Raw genomic sequence first — 12,817 nt, 5'->3', positions numbered from 1 at the left:
AAAGGGATTCTCCCCTGAAGCCTCCAGAAAGGATCCCAGCCCTGCCGACACCTTGATGTCAGCCCGGTGAGAACCATGCCAGGCTTCTGGCGTCCAGAATCACAAGATAAGAAATTGGTGTTGTTTGAAGCCAGAGTTTGTTTGCAGCAATTTGTTACAGTAGCAAAGGAAACTAGTAGAGTTTCTCATCCTACTTAGGTTAAACCCAAAGGTTTTACCACGGCATGCAGGGCCTGGGTGCTCTGGTCCCATCATTTCTGACATAATCTCCTTCTACTCCCCACTCCTGTTCACCTGCTCCAGCCACACGGGACTCCTCGTTCTTTCTCTGGACACTCAGGGGACTCTTACCTCAGACCTTCACACGTGCTGGTTCCTCAGTCCGGAGTGCTCTTCCTGATAACCGCATGGCCGGCTCTCTCCCGGTTCCCGTTCTGCTCGCACTCAAACACCCCCGGGCCCAGAGGCAGCACCCTGATTGGAAGCAGCGCCCCCTGCCGGCTGTTTTTCCCAGCCTCTCTCTTACCCAGCTTCGCTCCTCATCCTGCTTTGCTATCATCGGACACACACACAGAAACAGGTACACATCGCTATTTCCATGTGTTTGTTGTGTTTTTGCTTTTTTTTTTTTTATTGTCTGTCATTATCCACTAGAAATCCAACTCCAAGAAGGCAGGGATTCTCACCTGCTTTCTCTCTCCTCTGGTGTATCCCAGTGCCTAGAATATGGCACACAGCAGCTGCTCAGTGAGTCTTATTGAATGAACAAAGGAAGAGTGGGTCACAAGGTATTAATTGTCATATGCTATAGCACACCCCTTGTTATAATATACTGATAGTGGTTAGCTTTGGCTGCACATAACCTCGGCCCTCAACAATAAATTCCCCCCATAGGTGAGTCATTTTAGAAAATTTTAATTTTTTTTCTTTAGATTATGATGAAACTAGCTGTTGGCATCCAAAGCCCAGAGATAGAATAATATCCCCTCTGTCCCTACACACTTGGAGGGTAACTTCTGCTTACAGCACAGGACTCGGGGCAACGGCACATCTGCCCCCACTGGTTTGGTGACCTCGGGCCGAGCACCTTCCCCTCTGGGCCTTCATTTCCTCCCATGTGAAGGGGGTTTGAGATGTTGATTTCCTGGACCTCTTCCAGAATGTTGTTCTGTGCCCACCGTTTCTGGAACTGTTTGGCTCACTCATGGTGGTGAACCGCAGGGAGGTCGGGGCAGCATTTCTCTGAGTGCCTTTGAAAGACAGATGCTCTTTCGTGCTCTGCCTATGGAAGTGCTCCCGATTTCCAGAGCACAGGTGAGGTGTGTGTGTGGGGGGGGTGTCAGCCAATGTCATCAGAGGGAAGGTGAGAGAAGGAGTGGTGGGGAGGAAGCAAGTAAGGCAAGGTGGTCGGAAGGGTGGGGGAACAGGGAAGAAGAACAGGTCAAGACACAGAAAAGATTCTTAAACTTTCAGAGAGGAAAAATGTTGAATTTGATTGAAGGACATGACTGGTGCACCTAATGAAGGAGGCAGGTGGTCTGAATTGGGAAACCAGTCCGGAGCGTGGATTTTAAGTGGACTTTCTTAGACAACAGTTTGGCAACATGTAGTAGAGCTGACGATATACATAAGCTATGACCCAGCAATTGCACTCTGCTATGGAGTGAATTGTGGCCCCCTCCTCATTCATATGTTGAAGCCCTAACCCTCAGAGTGATGGTGTTCAGAGATGGAGCTTTGGGTTTAGATGAGGTCGTGAAGGTGTGGCCCTCATGATGGGCTCAGTGGCCTTTTCAGACAACTCGCTATCTCTCTCTGCCACGTGAAGATGCAGTGAGAAGTAGCTGGAAGACAACTCTCGCCAGAGGCTGGCCGTGAGACTGCAACCTTGATTTGAGACTTTTAGTCTCTAGAACTGTGAGAAATAAATTTCTGTTGTTTTTCAAGACACTGGGTAGTATTTTCTTAGGCAGCCCGAGCTGACCCCGACACTCTCCTGGTATTTACATTCTAGAGAAACTCTTGCACGTGGAGGCCAAAAGATAAGTTCATTGACGGTGCCATTGTTATAACGATGAGTAGGAACAAGCAATATGTCTGCCAGTAGTTGAAGAAATAGATAAATGGTAATATATTCATACAGTTGAATACTATACAGCAGTGAAAAATGAATGTATTCCTCTAGTCATATCTATGCGGGTGACCCTAAGAAGTTAAAGATTATTTTTTGTAGTATGAACCCATTTAAGTAAAGTTCAGAATTATGCACAACTCCATAATCTATCATTATAGATCTATACACCACATCCATATGGTGAAATTATTATATATACATATAAAACTATACATATATATTCATATATGTGTATATATACACATATATGTAAACTTTACACATGTATGTATATATATATATACACGCACCCACACACATACACACCGTATAGTGAAACTATTGAGAAAAGAGCAAGGTGGAAAAAAATACCCATAAAATTCAGAAGAATGGCTACCCTGGAGAAGGGGGTGGAGGGAAAGAACAAGGTGGGCACACGGGGGAATTTGAAAGCATCCAGAATGTACCATTTAAGGCTGTGTGGTGGGGACATGGATTTTGTTGTGTTATTCTCTCTACCTTCTACATAGTGTTATGTATATTATTACATATATTATTATACATATATATTAATGATATATATTATATATAATATAAATAACTAAAATATATTATATATTATATACATATATATATGGAACACTTCATCATTAGAAAAACAACTTAGACTATGAAAGGAAACATAATAAGAGCAGGCCAACCTGGGCTCTGCTCTTGGGGTCTGAGCAAGACACTCCCCTCTGTAACGAATGCCCTTTCCTCACAGGGACCTGAGGGAAAGCCAGGAGGGAAGTAGGAGGGCCCCCACACAGTGGGTGTTCAGCAGTGGGGAGTAACCATGAGGAAGGAAGAGGAAGGCCGATAAAAGAACTATTTGAAGTGCTCCTCTTCTTCTCCTCAAGGTGATGATAGGCATTGCGAACATTTTCAACCATCATAATTAACCTGCCCGGGAAGCTTGGTCATTTGCAGACACTCCCTTGGTTGGAGTTGACAGCTCTCTGAGGCAAGTGAGAGCAGGTAAGTCTGGAGAATTCGAGCCAGCTTGAAGAGACTGAGCGCCTCCATCCTGGTGGGAGAAGTTCAGCACATCGCCCTTAAGATCAAGCCGACCACAGTGAGTACAGCTGTGGAGGATCTGGACGACTCACTGAGCAAGATCTATTTGGTGGACATCTAGGGAGGCGTGCACCCCGCCACTGGGACGGATATATTTTCTCTTGTGTAAATGTTTATAGAAACTGGCCATATGTTAGGCAACAAATTTAAAAAAACTCAGGAACATATAGAATCTGTTTTCTGGCTCCAAGGTAATTAAGGTAGAAGCTACTGGCACGAAGGTAACATACACTCATTTGGAAATTCAAACATACTTCTCAATAATTTGGGGATCAAGATACAATGATGCAAACTCTGGCAGAGGAGTTTGCAAAGCTGTAAGGGGCCAGCACGTTTTGCTAAGCATGGGTGGGCCTGGAGAATGTGATGCGGTGTGTGATACCTGTCCTGGGACCTTGCCTTTCATGATTCTTCTCTTCAATCCAGGCTTGGGGTGATTGCCTGCTATCTTTACACCACTGTGCAAAGTATTTGCTGCCTGCCCTCCACGCCTCCCCATCACTCCCTCCTCCCTGACCCTCGGGCTAGAAGAGAGCCCGTCCTTGTTGAAGGCTGGCTGTGTCTCACACACTAGGGCTCGGGGCATACAGATGACTAAGACACAGCCCTTGTCCCTAAAGAGCCCACAGTGGAAAAGGTGGAAGGAATATTCTTATATCCATTATATGTTAATATAGGAGCGTCTACAGTGTTCATTATATCCCTACACAATCATGGACCCATGGGATGAGTGTGTTTGCAAAGGTGTCTAAAAAGAACCCTCAGGATGAAGCAAGTGGCAGGACATATGAGTGTCCACAGAGGGCGTGGGGTAGGATGTGGACACCCAGCACAACAGAGACAAAAATCTCAGGCTGGTCTCCAAGGCTGAGGTGGAGTTCTTCATGAGGAGAAGTGGAGGAAGGGCATGGGAACAGTGTGGGGAAGGTAGGTGTGAAAGAGCCTGGTTCCCTTGGGAAACACTCAGGGTGGGGGTGAGGGAGGTCCATGCAGGAGCCAAAACGTGAGTTTGAGTTTGAGTTTGATTTGTATTCTGTAGGAGAAGGGCAGTTAACAAAGGCTTTTAGGCAGGGAAGCGACAAGGACTGATGTGTGTGTGTGTGTGTGTGTGTGTGTGTGTGTGTGTGTGTGTGTGTGTGTGTGTGTTTGTTTTTTTTTAAAGCTTTCGCTGGCAGAAGGGAAGATGAATGGGGGAGGAGAAAACGGTGCAGGGCAGCTGGGGAGGGGCTGCTACAGGGGGGTGATGAAAGCATGATAAATGGATTCTGAGATGCTGGAGACTGATACTCAGTGTGTTATTCCTCTCAGGAATTTTTATATTTTGACAGGGGACACTATCTTAACCCAAAGGAATGAAACTCTAAAGATGGCAATGCCTTGGTTGTGATAAGCCAGGGGGAGAGAGGCTTTGGGTGAGGGGTCCAGCTGGGTCCTGAAGGCTCCTTTAAGTAGGGACCACATGTTGGGGGGGGTCACTACACTGTCTTCTATGTGGTTCCTATTTGTGGGCAACATGCATTATGTTATAAAAATAGTTATTGCTGAGACTGTACATAAAAACATGTAATTCAACTGGATTTGGGGAGGGGGGAGAGCTCTTTCTTCACCTAGACCATCCAAGACTCGGGCTAAACCTTCGCCAACTGGTCCTGAGAGTGCACACTTCTCATGGCCGGTCAGTTCATGGACACGATGGGTAGAACCTGGGCCTGGACCAGTCCAGAGAGAAGGTTCTTCTGCTGAATCCATTCTGTTACAGAAACTGCTCTAGGGAGGTCATCTCATGAACCACAGGACCAGAGGGACATGCCAGAGTGGGGACTCTGGGGCAGGGGAGCCTCAGACTCAGGGAAATCCCTGTGTCATCTTCAGGTCTCAGACCAGGACTCCTGCCCGGAGCAGTTTCTCCAACCCTGAATAATCCTTTGCTATCCTGGCCACCATTTGGGTGGACAGAGAAGATGTTTGGTACGCACCGTGATGGAGCTCCTTTCCCAAAGATGAGGCTAGTCTATCTGTACCCCAGAGCTGCCTCAGGTTCTTTCTGTGATAGCAGGGACAGCAAGTTCTCTGGGCCATCCACACTCTCACCTGGCTGCCTTGTTGTCTACACATGGGCATCATGAGGCAGCTGGCTCAGGTCGTGGGTAGTGGGAGGATACAGCCATGGCTTCAAGGCCATGACCGACCTGGGCTACGCCATCTTCCCACACTTAGGCGTGTGTCTTGGACACACCTGGCAGTTTTTCCAAGCTCCTCCCCAGACTGGCCTGGGGCATCTCTTCCCCATTTGCACATGCTTCTCTCAAGGCACGAATGTGAATAGACAGGTGCACCCAGAGTCAACACAGCTCCGAGGAGATGGAAGCTCGGCTTTCCCTGGGGAAGTTTCATTGGAGGCCAGCTGAGCTCTGGTGCCAGCCTCACCAGTACGCAGCCAGGGTCTAGGCATTGCCAGACCAGCGTGAGCCGGAAGCTCAGGTGGAGATCTGCAAGGACTCTAGCTTTTTCCTACAGCCCAGAAGCCTGGAACTTGGCGTGAGGGATGCAGAAGCCACTCAGAATCTTCTGTGTGCTTGGCTCACATGGGATGGGAGATGAAAAGTAGCTGGGAGATGGGTCCCAAAATTTGTAGCATGTGCTCTGGAAGCAAAAGGTAGCAACATTTTTTTTTTTTCTTCCCTAAATGTTTGAGAGGTTGTTTTAGCTTGGTTAATGACTTGAGAACTTCCATGAAGATTCCAGAGTGTTCTGGAATACTGGAATGCTTGTGTAGACAACAAGGCCGCCAGGTGAGAGTGTAGATGGCCCAGGGAACGCGCTGTCCCTGCTACCACAGAAAGAACCCAATACTGGTTGTTGGGACTCCGGCATTTAGTGTCTATTGTGAAGGGGCTGACAGGAAGCATTCGGTTTCTAAAACCTACGGCTGCCCCCTCCACCCAACCCCATACTCCTGAAAAACCTCCGCCTGTCCCAGGGTGCGTGGGGCAGAATGTGTGAGGAACACAAGCCCTGTAGCACTATGTGGCCCCCAGGCCCATTGAGGCCTGGGGAATTGAGAGGCTCTCTTTTACTTCTCCTGGTCTTCTCCAAGTGAGACAGAATCTTGGAGCCAGAGGAACTCTGAGGACCCCTGCCCCACCCCGCCGCTGAGCCCCAGGTTTTTGAGCTTAAATCCCCTCACCCTCTACTGATAAGCCTGAGGTTTTTTTTTTTTTTCACCTGTAAGATTTCTTTTTATTAACATATAATGTATTATTTGTTTCAGGGGTACAGGTCTGTGATTCATCAGTCTTACATAATTCACATCGTTCACCATATAAGCCTGAGTTTTATGCCGACCACATGTGACCCGGCTGTGGACAGGTGTGGGCCTTTTTTTAGTTGCATCCCAACCAGCCAAGGTTTGGTTGAGCTTTATATCTTGTGGTGCGTATTATGAAAATAGTTTTAAAAAAATCATTTTCTGAATACAAAATGAAATTACAACGATGGATATGTTTGCATTAAAGTTCACAGGCAAGGACTGAGGGGTTTGCACTTGACCCCGAGGGCGGTAAAGAATCATTTAGGTATCTCAGAGTAACGGCCAGGCTCAGGGCCTGCTGACGTATGCAAGCTTTCCTACTTAATCCTCTCACCAACCTTGTCAAGACAGATTTTGACAGTCTCATTTTGTAGATAAGGAAACTGAGACTTGGGAAGGTTAATGACTTGTTCCAGGTGCCATAGCTCAGAAGGGCGAAGGCAGGATTAGAACTCATGCTTACTGAGCTTCAACACCCTCGTGTTTCCCAAGACTCCAAGTGGCCTGGGAGCTGTCACACCCCACTGTGCAAACTCCCGGGCTCTGTCTCACCATTCCCAGCCGGGACAACGTCTCCCCATCCCCATCCGATCTAATAGTTGGTTCAGGTCTTCTCAGCAGGGCGTCTCCTTTTGTTGGGAAGTGAGGTATAATTGACATACATCACTCCATTAGTTTCAGACGTACAACATTATGATTCTATGTTTATATATTGTCAAACGATCACTATCACAATTCTCGTTAACTTTCAGCACCACACCTAACTCCAAAATTGTTTTTTTCGTAATGAGAAATTTTAAGATCTCTCTTAGCAACTTTGGAATATACAAATACACAGTATTGTTAACTCCAGTCACCATGCTGCTCATTCCATCCTCAGGACTAATTTATTATCGAACTGGAAATTTGTACCTTTGGGCCACCTTCACCCATGGTGTGCACCCCCCACTCCTTGCCTCTGGCAGCCACCAACGTGTTCTCTGTATCTGTGGGCTTTTTATTATTTTTTAAATTATACATGTAAGTGAGATCATATGGTATTTGTCTTTCCCTGTCTGTCATGTCTGTTAGCCTAATGCCCTCAAGGTCCATCCATGTTGTTGCAAATGGCAAGATTTCTTTCTTTTATATGGCCGAATAATATTCCATTCTCTTCCGCTCTCTCTCTCTATAGATAGATAGGTAGATAGATAGATAGATAGATAGATAGATAGATAGATAGATAGATCTCGCATTTTCTTTATCCATTCTTCCACTGATGGACATTTGGGTACTTCGGTTGCTTCCATAGCCTTGCTGTTATAAATAATGCTACAATGAACATGCGGATGCAGATACCTTTTTGACTTAGTCTTTGCATTTCCTTCAGACAGGTACTCAGAAGTGGAATTGTTAGAGCACATGGTGGTTCTATTTTCAAGCCTTTAGGGAAACTCTGTAATGGCTGCCTCAGTTTGCATTCCCATCAATAGTGCACCAGGCTTCTCAGTGGGGCATCTCCCTCTACACCAAGCTGGGCCTGTCAAATCCTACTTGCCTACAAGATTGAGCTCATGTGACCCCTCTACCGTGAAACCTTCTCTGGACCACGTCTGCCCTTCCTGCAAGGGCTGGCTCTATCCTGTTTGTGCCCCAGTCCTTCATTGTCTTCTACTGTCCCTTGTGGCTGGGTCTAAGGTCCCCACCCTGGCATGGGCCGGGCAACCTCCAACTTAGAGGCCCCATCTCTGGCCTTCTCCCATCTCTCCAGACGTGGCCAAGGGTGGAGGTTGGAGGGCAAGTTGAGGAAAGGAGGGGCACTTGGGGAGGAGGAGAGCAATGCCTGGGGGGAATAGGATTTGGCCAAGAATTGGTATGTGTTTGGAGGTGGGGGCACCAGTCTCAATCCCCAGAAGCATAGGAAAAGGTGGACATCCCAGGTGAAGAAAGGGTCCCAATAGAAGGGAGTGGAGGTGCTGGTAAGAGGCGAGTCAGTGGTGGAAGACTGGAGGGGTGCACTCAGCATCATTCCTGCTGGGGGGGTGAGGGGAGGAGGCCATGTGCAGAGAGGGAAGCTTTTTGGACAAATGCATGGTGGTGATGCTCTCTTCCTAGTGGCCTGGACCCTGGGGCCCTACAGACCAGCTGGCATCTGGCGTTTTGAAAGCCTGAGGGGCTTCATGTCCCAGAGAAGGCCAGAGGGACAAGGAAGTAGTCTGGGAAGTAGGGTTTCTAATAACTTCCCTTACCCTCAGTTGCCATGCCCACTTGTCCGGGCAATCTCTCACTTTCTGCCCACCAGACACGGGTCATCTGGGAGGGACATGTGCCAGGTAATGGGGCAGGGGACATGGGGGCGAGTAAGACCCAAGTGGTCCCCTTCCTCAAGAAACTCACTAGCTACCTGTGTGATGTCAGGATCTTAGTGTTTCTGAGCCATAGCTGGCTTTACTTTTCTGTAAAATCAGGAAATTCACATCCACCCCGAGACATCTGGAAGATGACTAGCTCTCAATGGGCACTTGAGACAAGGCTAGATTACCACATCCTTTGCATAGGGGCATTGCTCAAGGTACGTTGGGCACAGCTATTTCTCTTGAGCGCTCCCCTCCCCTTTTTCCCTCCTGATAAAAATTAGCTTTTGTGGATTTTTTGGCTTTTACTAATTTCTAAGTGCTTGCTGTCTTAAGTTCTTTACATACGTTATTTGATTGGATCCTTAAAACAACCCCAAATATTATTATCCCCATTTTAGAGATGAGGAAACCAAGGCACTGGCAAGTCGAATATCTTTCCCAAGGTCACACATTTTGTGAGTAAAGAGGCAGAATCTGAATTCAGGACTCTAAACTGTGTATACTCAAAGGCTAAGTTCAGCCACTCTATCTAGGAGCAAGACTGAGTGAGGAAGTGGTCTGACCCACACACAGACCCTTCAGTGGTATTTGGAGGGCCAATGTTTTACTTTGAAGAGCCATGCCAAAAGGTCAAAACTAGGAACTAGGTGTAGGATATGTAGATGTATATGCCAAGAGAAAGTGCACATAAACACCATTTAGCTGAAATAGTTTTCACTTACCTATTTCCATCAGCAAAATGAACAGCAACTGTGGACAAGCAGGGGGGCACTGGGAGGCAAAGGATATCTTATCTGAGACTGGCCAGTCTCCTCTCCTGGCCTTGGCCACCACTCATTCTCAGCCAGTACATGTGCTGGTGGTGGTGTTCCTCCCAGAATTCTCCATCTTGATCTGCACAAGGGGCTGAATGGTCCTTGTGTGGTGGTCAGCCACTAGTTCACTGGGCTCCAGAGAGATCCAGGGGGCTGATGCTCCACATGACCTGGGTGGCCAGGCTTGGCACAATGAGATGGAATACTGATGGGAAACTTCTTGGATGGTTGGATATTTCAGGCAAACTCAAGGCATTGCTCTGGAAGGACTGGGCATCATCTTTCTCGAAAAGGATTAACCCGAAGATCAGGAGGGCTAAACTTCGCTCAAGGTCACAGATGGGCAGAGTAGAACCAAGACTTGACCTTGGGTCTTCCAACTCTTTGTCTCTTCCAACTGGGGCTGGATCCTGAAATTTTGACTCCACACTGGGCTGAAAACTTGAATGCTTTGAAATGTATGGCTTTCCCTATCATCAGCTTTAGTGAAATAGGGAAGATGTAATTATTTCTTTGTTGTGTATGGAAGCTATGTGCATCATACTCCAAAATATGGGTCTGTGGGAAGGGGGGGACTTCGTTCCTACTCATGCAACTGCTCCTGGCATACACCAGGCGCTCAATCCCTGCACCTGTATTGAAACAAGTCGTGTAACTTTGTCATTTCCAATCCACTTCGCCCAGGGATTCCAAACTGGCATTGAAATGGTCTGGGGGCCTCAGAAGTTTCACAAAACACTTTCTTAATGAGAGGCATTGTGGACGGAAACCTTGGGAACCTAAGCTGGTTGGAGGTGGTATCAAAGTACAGATAAAAGTGAAACAAAATGCAGAAAGGGAGGAAAACCAATTGAGAACTAAACTGGTAAAGTTCTAGGTGTTACGTTCATTTATTGATAGTATACACCACCCTTTCCAGAAAGTATTTAAGAGAACTAAAATGCCCAAGAGACACAGCACAGAGGTGGATGGAGGAAAAGGTGTGGGTTGAAGATCCACAGATCAGAATCCTCTGCCTTTTACGAGGACCGTGACCTGAGGCCAGTTATGTAACTAGCCTGAGCCCCCATTTTCCCAACTACCACATAGGGCTTATCAAAAATTAGACACCAGGTACATAGCATGCCCATCAGGGCAGTTTCCTGGCCTACAATAGACCTCAAGGGACTGGTATTTATCATTATTTTTATTTTACCAAAAAGGAGGAGAGAGAAGCATTCTTATCGTCCTTGCCATCACCCCCCCCACCATATCACCATCATCGCTAGTATCTACATGTTCACTATGGCTTAGGTGCCATCCTAAGTTCTGTGCATGCATGACCTTATTTAATCCTCACAACCCCCTAAAATAGAAACATGAGAAAAGAGACGTGCTGAGAGGTTAAGTGATCTGTCCAAGATCACACACCTACGTGGGACATGCCATCAATGGAAGAGGGGGTGGTGGCCCCTGCCAACGTCAGGCTGTGCATGCAACCTGAGCAGAGGGTTACCCTACACACGCCCCAGGATGTAAACTGATGACAAGATCAGGAGCTTTCCAGCTGCCTAGTGACTGACAGAATGTACGCGAGAGAATTCTAACCTGCAAAGCAATATTCGAGCAGGAGGCAGTAAGAGGATGGCATGGAAAAAAATACCATGAGCCAAGTACCCTGGACTTCAGAAGATTTTCCAAACCCCTTTGCATAAAACTAGCCCTTCCTTTCCCCACTTGCTGAACAACGGGGGACAGAGGAACCCCACTGATTTCTAATTCACTCCTTGTAGCCCATCATTCAATGTCCTCAGGTGGGCCAGTCACCTTGTCCCAACAACCACAGATGAGATGCAGCAAACTTACCACCCTTTGGCACTTGTACCACTGGAAATAAACACACAGAGGAAATCTCTGGTTAAAATGCATGCAATGTTCCTTTAAAATACACAGGCGCTTTCTAAGACAGCCATTTCACTTGGCAGTTGGGCGTTCAAAGCTCCAAATTAAACAAGAGTGTTAGTGAATTGAGTGAATTCATCTGCTTCTCCCGGTGTAAATGTATACACCAGTATGGCCCTGGGTGTCTGTGTGCAGCCACGGAGTGTTTTCATGGTGAGAGGCGAGCCTGGACACCTAGGATTTGATCCCTTCCTCTGGTGCTCAGCAGATTCTACCCTTCCTTGTTCAGAGGTGGAAATTCTCTGTACGGGGTGAGCTCACAGCCAGGGTTCTGGGCCCCGGCTGAGGAAACAATGCACCTCTTGTGATGTCTTCTTCCTCTGAGGTTTTGGGCCATCTCAACAGGAAGGAAGGAAGGAAGAATGGGCTTAAAAGCTCTTCAAACCAAACACCAGGCTGTCCTTTAGAAAGATGCCATCTGTTAAGTGGAGAGGTTTAAAAGTGAAACTTCCAGGACATGAGCAAAATGTTGTAGAGAACCGTTAAACCTTTTTTTTTTTTTTTTTTTTTTTTTTACCTTTCTTACTTTATTACATCTCCATTTTACAGCTGAGGAACCCGAGACCCAGAGGTTAAAGCATTTCCTAGACTGGCATGGGTTGCTGAGGCGGATCTGGGATTCACCCTCACGGAGCCTGGCTCCCGAGTCTATGTTCAGAATTGCTCGATTTCCTCTCTGGGGCTTCACTGTCTGGAAACAGCACAGTCGGAGTTTCAGCTTAGAGGCGTCTGCTCTAAGAACAGACTCTTCTATGTCATAAGACAAGTCACCTCATGTTTCTGGTCTCGGCTTGCCCCTCTGTGAAATGGGTGCCACTATCCACGTGACAGATCCTGTTGGACTGTAATGAGGAAGACATGATATAGAAAATGCACATGACAGATGTGTAGCCCTGAGGGGTAGTTAAGAGGTAAACATGTTTACACCTCTTTGAGATTTACATTGTGTTTTACTCAAGCTACTTAATCTTCACGCCAACTCTTTGATCCAGTCTTATCCATCCCAACCCAAATATAAGGAAATGGATCCTGAAAGAGAAAAAGTGACTCTCTTATGTCCATGACTTAAACCAAGGTCTTCTGAATTTAGGCCTAAGACTCATATGACTTTTATGCTGAGAGTTCACAGGTTTGTGGGGTGGGGAGGCATAGACATTGTCATGTTCTTTCTTTGTTTTATTTT

Source organism: Zalophus californianus, chromosome 7, assembly GCF_009762305.2.
Source record: "Zalophus californianus isolate mZalCal1 chromosome 7, mZalCal1.pri.v2, whole genome shotgun sequence".
Classification (NCBI taxonomy): domain Eukaryota; kingdom Metazoa; phylum Chordata; class Mammalia; order Carnivora; family Otariidae; genus Zalophus; species Zalophus californianus.
This window is presented reverse-complemented; position numbering follows the sequence as displayed.